The following is a 15,652-nucleotide window of genomic DNA, read 5'->3' as shown; positions in this document are numbered from 1 at the left end:
CCATGTACTTATTATAACCAATTGTATATTCATTCCGTTTTTTTAGGGTGATAACATTGACCCCCATACTACGACAGATACCAAGAGTAGTCTTGATAAAGGTGGACAATATAGTGGAAAACCACCGAAACGCGTCGATGCACCACGTAGTATAATTCATGACTCGGACATCTATGTTGATATACTGTATTGTGGTGTACACAACTTAGGTGTCAGAAATAGAGTTCGAATATACGCCCAGTATAGCACGAGTTCAACGTCTTACTGTTTTCTGTCTTAGTGTCTCAATTTTGCTGGTCAACATTGAATGTCAATTTATTTTAATGGTTTATCTCTTGTTTTAATTTGTTGTTGAGTGGTTTCATTCTTGTCCACTCTTTTAATGCATTGTATTACTAATAAATTGTAGAATTCTTTTTATATACGTGTATCTTGTTATGATTTTAATTGTCTAGCCCAGTCAATTAAGTTCTGTTCAAGGGAATCTCTCCTTTTTGTCGGTTGGTTAACCCCATTTCCCTTGACTGCTGTTAAGGGGTACCTCTCATCTTTCCCTCTGTCTATATACCACCTGCACTCCATACACAAGCCCATTCCGCTCTTACGGCATTTCTATTGACACTGCCGGTAGCGACACTCCTGATAGGGGGCGACTTCAACTATATAATTGATGGCACACAGGACAAATTCCCTGTTAGGCTGGAGACGCAGGGTGGGCGACGTCTTCTTGGTCTAGTAGGCGCCCTGGGACTTACAGACAGCTGGAGATTCAAGCACCCGAATGAGACACACTTCACTTTCTACTCCGCAGTACATAACTGTCTCACACGCATTGATTATTTCCTGATATCAGCAGATGCCCTGCAGGGTATAGAGGAGGTCACTATCCGCCCTAGGGGCATACTGGACCACTCCCCAATACTGCTTAAATATACCCATCACCAGGCCTGCTGGAGACGCATGTTCCCGGTGCACGCTGGCTTCCTCCAGATGGCACCTATTGAGTCGACCCTTACACATACTACTAAACAATTTTTCCAGGAAAACCAGGGCTCTGTGGACTCACCCAGTGTGCTCTGGGAGGCATATAAAGTGGTTCTCCGGGGGCTAGCAATGGCTTCCATCTTAGGTCACAAACAGGAACAGCGGGCGGAATTGGACACCCTTGAAGCTGAAGTAACCGTGTCCATCACAGAACAGGAGGCCCACCTTTCTCCGGGAACCGCTCGTGCGTTCATCTAAAACAAACGGAAGTTCTGGCCCGCCAAAGAGAAATGGCGCAAATTAAGATCCAAGCCACTAGGCATAGGGTGTACGAGTTGGGAGATAAGGCACGGAAAATGCTAGCCTGGCTAGATAAAAAAGAAAGAGCAAATAAAGTTATTGCAGAACTGATATCGCCTGCAGGCTCCATGGTCTCTGACCCTGATGGTATAGTCAATCTCTTAGCTGACCACTATGAACAAATGTAGGCTCCCTGGACAACCTATACGGTCGCGGAGGCATATGAATATATTAAGGATCTCTCGATACCTAAGCTCTCCCCGGAAGCAGCGCTTCTGTTGGAGGCGGACATAACCACTGATGAGGTACAGACAGCTACCTACGCACTGGCGTCCGGCAAGGCGCTGGGGCCAAATGGGCTCCCAGTTAAACTACATAAGAGAACGGTGCAAACGACAGCCCCCTTCTTCCTAAGTATGTTATCTGACAGCCTTGAAATAGGGGAGCTGCCGCGGGATCAGCGGCTAGCCACGATTGTCGCAATTCACAAGCCTGGTAGACCAAAGATAGATTGTGCCTCCTACCGTCCAATCTCACTCATCCACGCGGAGCCTAAGATACTGGCCAAATTGCTTACTCCCCACCTCGCATCAATAGTCAACCCGGACCAGTCAGGTTTCATGCCACATCGGAGCACGGCCCTTAACCTCCCCCGGCTCCACACGGTCCTGGCGCGTGCAGCATACCTCAAGGAACCTGCTGTCATTCTTTCGCTTGACGCTACTATGGCGTTCGATACAGTGGAATGGCCTTATTTATTCGCAGTGCTACAACATATAGGATTTGGTCCCAAATTTTGCGCCTGGATTTGTCTGTTATATACTAAACCCCTAGCGCATGTTGTCGCCAATGGGCACTTCTCATGAGATTTTCCTCTTGGCCGGGGCACGAGGCAGGGATGCCCACTGTCTCCATTGCTTTTTTTTTTTTGGGTTGTAAGACTTTATTTGCATTTGACAAGTATACAGTACATCATTTGCGTATATAGTGGACAATGTAATCGCCTTAGCCATTCCGATGCTCGTGATACACAGCTATTCAGCCGACAACCTTCCGGTCCGGCATCGATTATGATCATGGTGCGTCAAGTTTTCCATCATTATATATAGAATTATTAGTCTTAGTTTTTTTAAATTATTTGTTTTAAATTGAAACAGAACTATAGACTAATCAGGAATTATGGACAGTTGAATAGAACTTCAATACACGGACATTCATCTATATCGGTGGGGCTTTACTGATGTACTACGCTGTAGCCTTACTCTTGAGTTCCCCATGGTCTCTTACCCTCACACCCGTATCCCTCCCCGCATCCTGTCCATGGGTATGTATTAGTTCCCAATAAGCATGGGCGGATTTTGCGGATCCACGATCCGCGGATTTTGTGGATTTGCGGCTCTGCGGATTTGGGGCGGGGCTTCCATGCGAGTGCACATGCTTCTTGTGTGTATAAAAGGTCAGAGAAAGATCAGTTCAGCAGATGAAGAGAAATAAGCTCCTGGTCACAGAAACAGCACGGGTATTGCGCTCGTGAAAGTCACGGATGCAAAAGCCTCTATCCAGCATCACAGCTGATTTTCCACGGTAGAGTTGGGAAGAAGGCACACCTGTCCAGCCTCGACGACGCTCACGATTGTTTTTGGGCTAATGAATGAGTCACTGAATTTGAGCATCAACTAGTTCGAACGACCATGTGTGTGTTACTATGCAATCGCCCCGAAGGGCGCAGGGGTCCCTTGAGTGAGCTGTCCATCATAGTGGGTGAATGGCGGGAAGACGGTGCAAACCGCGAGTGTGTGGGCGGGGCCAAACGGGCAGGGCTACCATGCGAGTTCACCCATGCTTCGTGTGTGTATAAAAGGTCAGAGAAAGATCAGTTCAGCAGATGAAGAGAAATAAGCTCCTGGTCACAGAAACAGCACGGGTATTGCGCTCGTGAAAGTCACGGATGCAAAAGCCTCTATCCAGCCTCACAGCTGATTTTCCACGGTAGATTTGTGAAGAAGGCACACCTGCCTCGACGACGCTCATGATTGTTTTTGGGCTGATGAATGAGTCACAGGAAGGGCATGTTGTAAATATTTTAGGATGGCGCCGGCAAGCTGCCAGCGCCATCCTAAAATACTTACTAAATTAGCTTCAACAGGAAGCTCTAATAGATAAAATCGAGCACCTGCTTTATTTTATCTATTAGAGCTTCCTGTTGAAGCTAACTTAGTAACTATTTTAGGATGGCGCTGGCAGCTTGCCGGCGTCATCGTAAAATAGTTACAACAGGCCAGGCTTCAACTTTTGCGCCTGGAATAATCCGCCGCTCGCGGATTTGCGAATTCTCGGTAAATTCGCGGGAGTTCGCGGATCGCGAATTTACCGAAAATTCGCAAAATCCGCGAGCGGAACGGATTTTCCGCTCATACTTAGTTCCCAAGTTCATCTTCCTCATCGGAACTATCCTCTCCTTCCTCCGGCAAAGGTTCACACAGTTCACCTCTATACTTGTTACAGGGTAACCAGATCCTGTTCCATTTGCGAGGGTTGGCCCTTATTTTATAGACCGCACGCTCGGTAACCATCAGCTTGTCCATGTGTTTGCACCACTGTGCCAATGTCGGTGTGTCTGCCGCCCCCCATTTCTGTGCTATATCGCGCTTGGCCACCATCGCTCCTATCACCACCCATTGTTGTCTTTGTCTAGTTAGATCTGTCCTCCCCCATACATTCAATAAGCAAACCCTCGGGTCCGGTGTAAGTGAGACTTCTAGTGTTTGTGAAATGGTCCTCATAATTCGCCTCCAGTATTCACTAATGATCGGACATCCCCAAAGTGTATGTAGGAGTGTCCCTTCCTCTCCACAGCCTCTCAGACAGTTTGGATGCTGCGCTCTGTGTATTCTATGTAAAGCGGTTCTTGTGTAGTAGACCCTATGGAGTATTTTGAATTGTACTAGGCGGAATCGGGCCGATACTCCGGCCTCTCTCGGGGATGCCAGTGCCGCATTCCAGTCTGTTTCATCCATCTCTCCCAACTCCGTCTCCCATTTATCCCGTAATTTAACTAGTGGGTCCGGTAGATTATTTAATAGTTTTCGATAAGTGAGTGATGTAGCTCCTGTTTGCATATAATCAGTGAGCAGGCGGTCTTCTAATGGAGATGATTCAGGGACTTTAGTCCTCGGGTCTATGGCCGTCATCAATGCGTGTCTGATCTGTATATACCTATATGTCTCAGTGGATCCTAGGTCATACTGTTGTTGTAGGATAGAGAATGGGATCATACCAGTACTCGTCCATAGGTCTCCCACTGGGGAGATTCCTATGTTGTCCCACAGGGTAAATCCTTTGCTATGTCTCAGGCAACCCAGTGCTTTAGTATCCCATAGGGGTGTGAGTTTGGTTATAACATCCCCCCACTTTAATCTAGTCTGCGCCTTATGCCACAATAGTACCGTGTGTTTTGTCGGGCCTACCAATTTAGTCAATAGACGTTTGTTATATAGTGGTGCCAATAGGCTGTGTGTTCCTAATTGGGTTCTGTCCGCCATGTATGCCGGGTCGTCCTGTGATGCATGGATCCACTGGTTTATCACCTTGAGTTGGGACGCCCAGTAATATAACTGTAAATTTGGCAGTGCTATCCCACCGTCGTACCATCCACGGTTAAGTTTTATGTGCGCCACGCGAGCCGGGCGCTTTCCCCATAGCAAACCTGAGAGGACTGCTGTTACCTTCTTAGAATATGAGGGCGGGCCAAGGGTCGGCGTGTTCTCCAATATATATAAAAAACGTGGAAGTGCCTTCATTTTCAAAAAAGCCGCCCTGCCCAGAAGCGTCAGTGGTAAATTCGCCCAGTGTCTTGTATCCGCCTTTAAACGAGTGAGTGGGGGTAATAAATTCTGCCTAAAGTAGTGCGAGGCATCTCGGGTTACATAAATGCCTAGATATTTAAACGAGGGGTGTGCTATGGTCAATTGGCATTCACTGGGTATATGCGGCAGAGGACCCTTCAGTTCGTATATAATCGATTTTGACCAATTTATGGTGTAGCCGGAGTAAACCCTGTGTGTATTACACAGGTCAAGTAGAATAGGAATACCTGCAGCCGGATCAGACAAGTATATCAACATATCATCAGCATAAAGGGAGACCCTGTCTTCCCAATGCTCCCCCCAGCTTACCCCCTTTAACAAAGGAGTGTCTCTAATGATAGTCGCTAACGGTTCTAGAACCGACGCAAACAGCAGAGGGGAGAGAGGGCAGCCCTGCCTCGTTCCTCTAGCCAACGGCATGTCCCGTGAAACGTGTCCATTTGCCGTCACATGTGCCACAGGTTCTGTATATAAGAGTTTTATCCACGCTATGAATTTGGGGCCGAAGCCCATATGCGCTAGAACTGCGAAAAGGTATGGCCACTCCACTAAATCGAACGCCATCTTGGCGTCTAGCGAAAGAATGACTGCTGGGTCTGTCAATAGGGGGGCACGCGCCAGTGCGCCATGGACTCTTCGGAGGTTAAGTGCCGTACTCCTATGCGGCATAAAGCCAGATTGGTCTGGATGGATCAAGTGGGAAAGGTGGGGCATCAATCTGGTAGCCAATATCTTTGCCAGTATCTTGGCTTCCGCATTGAGTAGCGAGATTGGTCGGTATGAGGCACAGTCTGCTGGTGGCTTACCCGGTTTCGGGATGGCAACTATAGTGGCTAACCGCTGATCTAGGGGTAACACCCCCTGCTCCAAGCTATCCTTGAACATCGCCAATAATGGCTCACTTAGTGTGTCAGACATTGTTTGATACCATTCAACCGGGATCCCGTTGGGGCCCACTGCTTTTCCTGTGTGAAGTGTGTTAATTGCTGCCTGAACCTCTTGTACTGTCAGGTCTGCCTCCAGTTCCTCTACTGCATCTTGGGGCAGGGTTGGGGTGCGAACCGATTGGAGAGCCAGCGTCGCAGCAGCGTCCGTAACTTCCCTTTCAGGAGTGTATACCTCTTGAAAATGATCTGCGAGGAGATCAATTATTTCCGACGGGTGTGAGTGTAGTGTCCCACTGTGGTCTGCCAATTGTAGTATGGTCCTGCCACCTTCTTTTCTCTTTATCTAACCAGGCCAGCAGTTTACCGGCCTTGTCGCCTATATCGTATACTCTATTCGCCATTGCTGTTATATTCTCCATCGTGTGTAGGCGGATATGATCAGTGTGGGCTTGTTGGCTTAGTGTAAGTGTGTGTAGTGTTTCCTCCGTCGGGTGGGCTATGCTTGCTACCTCTAGGCCCGACTCTAGGTCTCGTAACTCCTGCTGTTGCATGCGCTTATGTCCCGTTATTGTTGTAATGGCATGACCTCTCAAGACCGTTTTGTATGCTTCCCATAGAGTAGTGGGAGAGTATACCGAACCAGTATTTTCTGCAAAATAGTGCCGGGTCACCTTTTTCAGTTCTTTCCGTACATGTGGTACCTTGATATACCCCGGATGAATTGGATATAGTCTTCTGCGTACCCTCCCAGAGCATGAGATGTTTAGTATTAAGGGGGAATGATCTGAAACACCCCTGGGCCTAATCTGCACATCACTAATTGTAAGTTGACCGTACCCCAATGTAAGAAAGTAGTCTATGCGGGACAGACTATTATGGGTTGCCGAGTAATAAATATATTTCCGGTCCTCAGGGTAAAGGTGCCGCCAAACGTCCACCAGCCCTTGTGCATCAATGAATTCTTGAGAGCGGGACGGACCAGACGCGTGTGTTCTGACCGGGTACCTATCCTGCGTGTTATGTGCCACTGCGTTGAAGTCTCCCCCCACCACCAGGTCACCTTCCGGGAGATCTAATAGTAATTTCCCAAACTCGGGTAGAGTGGTCGCATGCAGTGCCGGTGGAATGTATACCGAAACCACGTTAAGTGGCTTGCCCTCCCACTGTCCAATCGCCACAGCAAAGCGGCCATACTCATCGGTTCTCGTGGAATGCAGTATGAAACGGGATGCCTTTTTCATCAGTATACCCGTTCCATGAGACCCGGAGGTAAAGTCCGAGTGTACCACCATACTGTATCCCCTTCTGTCCAATGCCTTGCTCGCCGTTCCCACTAGGTGTGTCTCCTGGTCTCCATTGCTTTTTGCATTGATCTTGAAACCACTTGCGATCTGGATCAGATGGGAACCCTCCATCAAAGGGCTCCTCTGGACCGATGTATGGGAGGATCGTATATCCCTATACGCGGATGATATCATCTTGTATCTCACCTCTTCCAAAAAATCTATTCTCGAATTACTAAACGTATGCGAGAAGTCCGGTAGAGTGTCAGGTTATAAGATTAACTGGACTAAGTCAATCCTGTATGTCCTCGCCGGTCCCCCACCTGTCTTGCCCCTGAGCTGCCCCCTGAGGACTACCACAACGGCATTCAAATACCTGGGTATCTTTATTACGCCAGACCCCGACGAATTTTACAGTCTAAACCTCTGCCCCCTTCTGGAGAGGTTTAAACGTGACGTTAATGTGTGGCAGACTCTCCCTCTCACACTTTTGGGCAAGGCGGCGCTGTATAAAATGATGGCGCTCCCACGCTTCCTGTACGTGCTTGAAAACACCCCGTCAACGGTCCCTGTACAATATTTTAAAGCTATCGCTCCAACAGTATCCCACCTACTGTGGATGTGAGGGGGAGGCCACTTCGAATCGCGCAAGATAAGTTACCTAGAAGCTGGTATGATGGGGGGATAGGGCTTCCAAATGTAGAACTATATTATTGGGCGGCACACCTTACGCAGATCAACTTCTGGTTACACGCCACACAATCTGAGCCGCCATACCTTGCTGACAGACACTCCTTGAAAGGCAGGGGACTAATTAGTAATCTCTACAGCCATCACCCGTCTCCAGATTTGATAGGTCTGACACAGCACTCTGTGCAGTTGTGGTACAGGGCCAACAGGCATCTTAAGTGCTTGGGAACTATCACCCAAATGACACCGTTGTGGGACTCCAGAAAGTTGGGCTTCCTCCCTAATAGTAAGAGATTCCAGGCCTGGGACACCATTGGTATATCGGTGGTGGGTGATCTCTGGAAGGAGGGTAAGGTGGTAGACTTTGCCCACCTGCAAACACAGTATGAGATGTCGCAGACGGAGAAGTTTAGACACTTACAAATTAAGCATGCGTTACAGTCGGTTATACCGACAGGCACCGTCCCGCAGGAATCGTCTCCTCTCGAAGATAGACTTCTGACCGAACACATGCAGGACAAGGCCACTTCCTTCACTTATAGAAAACTCATTAATAACCTCCCGGACGCGACGGCCACATTGAAACAGAACTGGTCTGAGGAGGTGGGCCCCTTTGAAGACTCCGAATGGCACGAGGCCCTCGCCTCACCCCGGGAAGCTGCTATCCACTCCAGATTGAAACTGGTCCAACTTAAAATACTGCACCGTACATACTAAACTAGAACGACCCTACACATTATAGGAAAAGCCAAGCATAAATTCTGCTTACGTAACTGTGGGAAGGAGAGAACGTTCTTCCCCGCCACCTGGGACTGCAGACACATGACGACATACTGGACAGCAGTGATGCGCACAATTTCTCAAACAATAGACATCTCCTTGCTGCCGGAGCCTCGTCGCTGTTTACTGAATGTGTGGGAACCCAATGACTTGAACCACCGGCAACAAGACTGGGTAATGTTGGGCATGTTGATGGCGAAACCCAACATCGCCATGCTGTGGGGTTCGGCAGTACCGCCGACGATTCGAAAGTGGTGTAGATTCATGGATGAGGCGATGGTGGCGTAGAAGGCTGTCTACATCCACCGTGGTTTCCCAGGGAAATGGGATAAAATCTGGGGGGCCTGGAACACATTTAGGGGTAACATTTGTGAACCACCACGTACCACTGGGGAGGATGAGGATTCAGACTAGTAGAACTTGGTCAAGATATAAGGATGAGGTAATGATGTATTTAAAATGTCATATTCAATATTTGTAATCCAAAACTGACTGCAATTGAGATGTGCCCGCTAAAGTACTCATATATGATGTAACAAATCTGTGCAGAGATGTCCCGGTAGCTTTGTTAATATAAAATAGCATTTCTCAATGGGAGGAGCATCAAGAGACTAGAGGATGCAGTTGGTCACAAAGAGAGGCCTCCTCTCTGATCCCCACTATTTTTAATGCTTATATGATCCCACTATCATTTTTGGTCGAGCACTTCACCATCAAGGTCATATCTTATGCTGATGATACAAAGAAATTGCTGACATACAAAGGGGATTCAGTGATAGCTAAACAAATATTTTCAATCTGCATGAATGCTGTACTGGGCTGGCTCAGAACAAATCAGCTACAATACAAAACAGAGATTGTGCTGTTTGGTCCGACGCCCTGCCTGCGTGGACAGGAGTTTGGCCCAGTAGCAACACCCCACCCTCCAACAGAGGTGGCAAGAAATCTGGGCAATCTAATTGACACACACCACTCCTTAAAAGCCCAGATTGCAGCGGTAGTGAAATCTTGAGTCTGGATCCTAATAATGCTCAAGAGATTCTGGAGCTTCCTTCCATGTGAAGTGCAGGTTACAGTGGTCAGAGTTTTGATTCTGTTGAGGCTGGATTATGGCGATGTTCTGAATCTGGGAATTCCGGACTATCTACTACAACGTCTCCAGGTTACAAAGCCTTCTCTGTAAGTTGCCAAAACTCTCCCCTGTTTCTCAATTTCAAGAGCAGCTACACTGGTTACCAGTCCACAAGTGAATCATGTTCAAAGTGATTCACAAAAACTGACCCAGTTACTTGAAGGAGTGGATTCTCGAATACAGACCTGGTACGGTGTTGCGCTCTAGTAATGCACACCTGTTATCAGGCCCCCATTTTAGAAGAAAAGCTAGGGGGAACCTCCTTGCTGCAAATATCTGAAACCAGATGCCTCTGCATCTGAGATCCATTACAGATGAAGTAACCTATAAAAGATCCTTGAAAACCTACCTATTTAAACTTTAATCAGACTGCTTGCACTCAACTGTTCGTCCAACCTCCTACTTGTTATTTTATACCAAGCGCCGGCACACTCATTGAGTAGTCGTACGCTATATAAAAGTTAATCATTCAATCATTCATCTCACACAGTTAGTTGTGCAGTGTGGTGTAATTCTGTATGCTCTCAGGAATTTGTGGATGGCCTGCCTACGCTATATTGCCATAATGCTCAAGTGCTATCCTCAAGGGTTTGGTGAGGGTGTGCATGAGGCACTCCATTTCTCCATACCCTGAGACCATCTTGGTTTGACCTTCCTGTGCATTGTTCTAAGTTCTGTCATGCATTGAATTCCTTTCCTTGAAATGGAGGTACATTGTCTGTCTTCAGTGTTTCATATATACCATATGAGGCAAATGTTTTCTCCAACTTGTATCGGAATTTATCAAACACAGTAAAGTTCACTATTTCACTTGCTTTCACTTGGTGTAAGCATCTTGCACAACCACCTTGCACCGCCATTAAATGATGAACATTGGAGATCACACAGATGTGTGCTCTAAGTAAGAACCAGTCCCCTGCAAGCCTTTTCTATGATGACTGATACGAAGGGTTCCAGGCTGCCTGTCGCCTGGCACAATATGGACTTTGCACAGTACCACAGTTTCTGCCACAGGCAGGATTTGGTCATAACTACGCCTTAGTGAACTTGATGTTCTAGTTGCACAACCCAATTTCTCAGCATCACTGCCACTTTTATTTAATGTCTTCATGATAGTAACCATTCAGGAGTGGTGCTTATTTTTTCATTCTTTAGATTCAGGGCCGTTCTGGGAATACAACCCAGCCCTGGCAATGCAGCTGGACCGGCCCCTGGGAGGCGTGTTGGGGGTGGGTGGGAGGGGGTTTTGGGTTTGCTAGTGAAAAGCAGTGTTGTTGCTTTAGCACGGCTACCAGCTGCTATAGCCCCAATCCTGAAGCTTTTGTTACAGGGGGCTGACATTGCAGCACTGCTATAAACTGCCCCCCAGTAACAAAAACCAGCCTCCACCACTATGGCCAGTCCAGCGCTGTTTAGATTACAATGATTGTTTTGCTGTTTTTTGGTTCTAGGTGTATGACTTTTGAAAGAAATATCTTCCATTCATTCGACTGAGAAGTATGTGGTGTTAACTTAAGGTGTGTCTTTTGCTGTGGCATCCCCTATTTTATGGAGGGAAAGATCTTTGGGGCAAGCTCCTTAAGCAATTAGGTTAATATGCTCTTCAGAGTCATTTTTAGGTGGGAGACGATAATATCCAGACTGACGTGATAGACAATTGGGTTTTTGATCTTTCAGACGGTATCTCTGAAGAACCGGATTAACCCACTTACTGGGTCTCGGCGACGGGAAAACTGCCCAAGCCTACCATACCCTTCATTCGTAGTAAAAGTAGACACAGGAGCCTTCGTCTGCAGGAGGAACCCAGATTTATTCAAATAGCCCGGGCTATGGAACAGACTCCCAAGCTCGTCAGAAACAAGACAGAGGAGGCTGCTGCTTTACTCCGCAGCTTATAAGCCTTTTATACTTTTTCATCTCAGTCTTTTGGCTGTGAGTTCATTGTTCAATCAGGGCAGCGTTTGCAGTTGATAACCAGACCCAGACGGCGTTTGTAGATGGTGACCTGGTCAAGGCTTGGTACACAAATCATTGTTCACTCGGCTTGATTAAGGCTCAGTCTTTCAGGTCATTGTTTAATCACCTTGTTCAAAGCTCAGCAGTCCGACCATTTTCCAGATAACCTGATCACGGTGTCAAGGATGTTTACCAGGCTGGGAGCAGGAGATGGAAAACAAATCATTTACACGGGGTGTGAGTGTCTCATGGCTTTCTGTTGAACTGCAAAAACAGGGGGGGTTGTGTGTGCGACAGTTTCTGGGCAGAAATGCAGGCTGCAAGATGGCTGTTGTCATGTTAGTTAGATTTTCCTCAGGCATCAGCAGAAATTACCAGGTGGGTCGTGTGGAAGTGTTTGGCACAAGATGGCAATGAAAAAGCAATGGAGTCTCGGTACAAATGATGCCGATTAGAAGAACACTTTTCCTCAGACCCTCCTTTTGCCATTGAGTGGCAAATACTTTAAGAAATGTCAATGTTCATAAGGCCATCGGTTTCTTGTTGGAGCATCATCATCATCATATTGGTGTTGTGAATGTTAGAGGGTAGAGGCTTGACGGTCTGGACACACATTGTACAGAGCACTGGCAGACACTGAAAGCACAAACAGCAGGAGACCAGGACAGTTACTCCCAAGGCAAGGAAAATGAGGATCCTCCACCCCAACTGGGAAAGGAGGCCCCAGATCCAGCCTGTGAGGGACCAGTTGCCTCCATCCAGATGAATTTCGGAATAAAGGCGATGCAGACGTTGGATTGCATCGTACACTGTAGGTGCGTTGTCTGGGATGTACACGCACTAGCTGGAGCCGATCAATTAACACACACCACCACGATCAGCAAGGATGACATCTAGAACCATTCTGTTCTGGAGCGTTATGAGGCGGTCCGCCTGCAGCTCTGCAGTGATGTTGGAGAGGGCACCAGCTGTTACTGTGATGGTGGCTTCAAGGACCCTGGTCAGTCCTCGTAGAGCCCGACTGTTGGCCATGGGGCCCCAGAAAGGAAGGAAACCTTTAAAGAAATCCCCGGTTTCCTGGCCTGCTGTATCCTCGGCTGATATGACGCCCCGACATGAGCGGCGCAGAGCGCCCTTCATTGACAGGTGATAACCTCCATGGGTAGAATACGTTGGTGGAAGGAGGAAGGCCAGATAGCAGGTACCAGACCAGTTACAGGGGAGCCAAGTGTAGGCGGCAGTGCCACAGATGAAATAGGTGTTGGGCAATGCCACCAGCTTCGGAGGAGATGTGGAGTTTAAAGCTTTTGTGATATCACACGTACTTGTACTAACTTTATTAGTCCCTAGGCCATGAATGCAGACACGACCGTGCACATTTATGACATTCACAGTGTCTCGTTCATCAGGCAGTATCTTTCTTGTGCGGAATCTGTAAAATGTCCGTCAATTAGTTGAGTCGAATACTACCATTTCACCGAGTTCATCTGGTGATAGTAGCGTTGTGGATGAGCTGGTCGGGCAAAAAGGAGCATTGACCTGGCCAGACCTGTTCCGCCAGAAGTCATCCCGAAATGTTCCAAGGGCAGAATTGGCAGTACCATTGACAGTGTAGGACTCCTGTTTCAACATCCACCATGCAAGACAAGACCCAGAGATGGAAAAGAGGTAGGGAAAGAATGGGACAGGGTGTATCATGGAATGCGGCATCAGTCCACAAACCCAGCAGTTGGAAGTGTTCATGATCAGCTGGTGATGATGCAACATTTGGATGAAGGTGTTGTTGAAGAATTCTGCACAGCCGGGTAATTCGTAGGTTGGTAGCGTGAAATACTGGTGTTCTGCAGGAGTCGGGGTAGGAGTTGGTAAGGTAACAGGATGGTAGATTAGCAACAGCGAACCAAGGATAGACAGGATGAGGGAGACAAACAAAGTCACCACGGTGGCCATGAAGCATTTACTATGTCGGAGACTGACATCTTGTTTCTGGATTCGGGTGTTTTGGACGGCTGCCATTTTGCCAAGCCAGGCACCTCTAGTGGCTTTCTGTGATTGGTGGTTGCTTCACTGGGCTCAGGTGCCAAGGGCCCTATGGCGTACCTTAGTCTGACACACCAGCACCACTCTCAGCCGGGGAAGATCACAGCCCTACAGCCTATAAGTACTTGATGAAGTCAAGGGCAAGCCTTCCCTTGGGGGCGCAAGTTGTATCGGTCGGAAGTAGGGACAGTATGGTCGGGAAACAATTGCTGTTGGTGTTGAGCAGAGTTCAGGGAGGGTTCCACCCTTCCTTTCAGTATGCTGTCACTCTCTGCTTCCGTGTATGTAGAATGCAGTCTGGCATCGCTGAATGGGACAAACGTCGGGACTGTTTCTGTTTCTGAGTCTCCTTTTCCTTCCCTCACCCACTGATCATAGGGAAGGGGCAGAGGCACACCCCTGCAGTGCAACAAATGCACCCAATTCTTCCGCCCTTCTACTTTCACTGGGGTGCGGGTGGCCAGTAACACCTGACGGGCTGTGTCCAGCGGGGTTCGAGGCTCTTAGTCCGTTGAAAATTTTTCACTAAGACCCAATCCCCAGGTTGGATGTCCTGGGCCCTCGCTTTTGTCAGGTATGGCCTCATGCACCTGGTGATAAAGAGTACGAAAGGTATTAGTCAGACTGTACAGATAATCAGTTAATACAGGGTATTCAATGTCAGACAGTATCTTAAGCCGCGGGACACCCCATACATTGGCAGGCCTCCCGAATACAATTTCATGGGGGGATAGCCCTATTCTGGTGTGGGCCATTGTTCTTGTGGACAGTAGGGCTAAGGCAGAGCATCAACCCAAGTGACACCTGTCTCGGCTACTATTTTGGCCATTTTAGTTTTTAGGATGCCATTGTACACCTCCACTAGACCTGCTGACTGGGGGTGGTTAGCTGCATGAAATTTTAGTTTTATACCCAATGCTGTACAGACATATTCCATAATTTGAGCTGTAAAGTGGGTCCCGATGTCACTCCAGACCAAGCGGGGCAAATCGAATCGTGGGAGGTACTCCTTTAATAGCACTTTAGCTGTAGTGATAGCGGTGCAGTCTTTGACGAGGTAGGCCTCCACCCATTGGCTGAAGGTACAGACCACCACTAGGACATATTTCAAATTGTTACATCGGTCCATCTGGATGTAATCCATTTGGAGGACTTCAAAAGGGAAGGTAGGAGGAGAGAATACTCCCTTAGGAGTAATTGTGCCTTTTCCTGGGTTATACATTAGGCAAATCATGCATGTTTTAACCAGCTTGTCAGCATATCCTGGTATCTTAGAGTTGTACCATGTAGGTTCCAACAGAACACTACGGTGGAGGAGGACCTAGGGGAAGTTTAAAGACCAGGCTCTGGGTACTATCCCCACAAGAACTGATAAACAACAGAGGTACCAGAGGGTCTCAGATCAATGTGCCCATAAGTAAAGAGAACCAACCGAGAACCCACACTTACTCACAGGTTGTGTCACAGAGAGCTCTCCAGGGATGAGGAAAAATACCCATCAGTCACCATTCGGATCCGCCCTTCATCATTTGGGATTTTATCCGTACCACCCGTCAGAGGTTACTTGTGCTCTACGCGGAGGTCAACCCGGTGGTAGGGGGTATCCTCAGTGAGTATAAGAGACGACAGTGTGGTATACCACTCGATGTAGGTGAGTGGCAAAAAAAAGTGGGACTGGGGTGTGCAGTGCAGAAAAAGTGTGAAAGGGAAGAAACCAAGAAAAAGTGTGTTTAA

General features: G+C 47.8%; 1 protein-coding gene and 1 pseudogene across 1 annotated transcript in view; one reads left to right on the top strand and one right to left on the bottom strand.

The window, feature by feature from the left end:
• SGCA (sarcoglycan alpha) overlaps window positions 1–15,652 on the top strand; it is a 146,761-nt gene that overhangs the window by 76,719 nt on the left and 54,390 nt on the right. The window lies entirely within an intron of this gene.
• On the bottom strand, window positions 1,344–13,894 carry LOC147717060 (uncharacterized; annotated as a pseudogene).

Source organism: Lissotriton vulgaris, chromosome 5, assembly GCF_964263255.1.
Source record: "Lissotriton vulgaris chromosome 5, aLisVul1.2, whole genome shotgun sequence".
Taxonomy (NCBI): domain Eukaryota; kingdom Metazoa; phylum Chordata; class Amphibia; order Caudata; family Salamandridae; genus Lissotriton; species Lissotriton vulgaris.
Note: the sequence above shows the minus strand (reverse complement) of the source record. Positions and strands in the feature narration are given on the sequence as shown.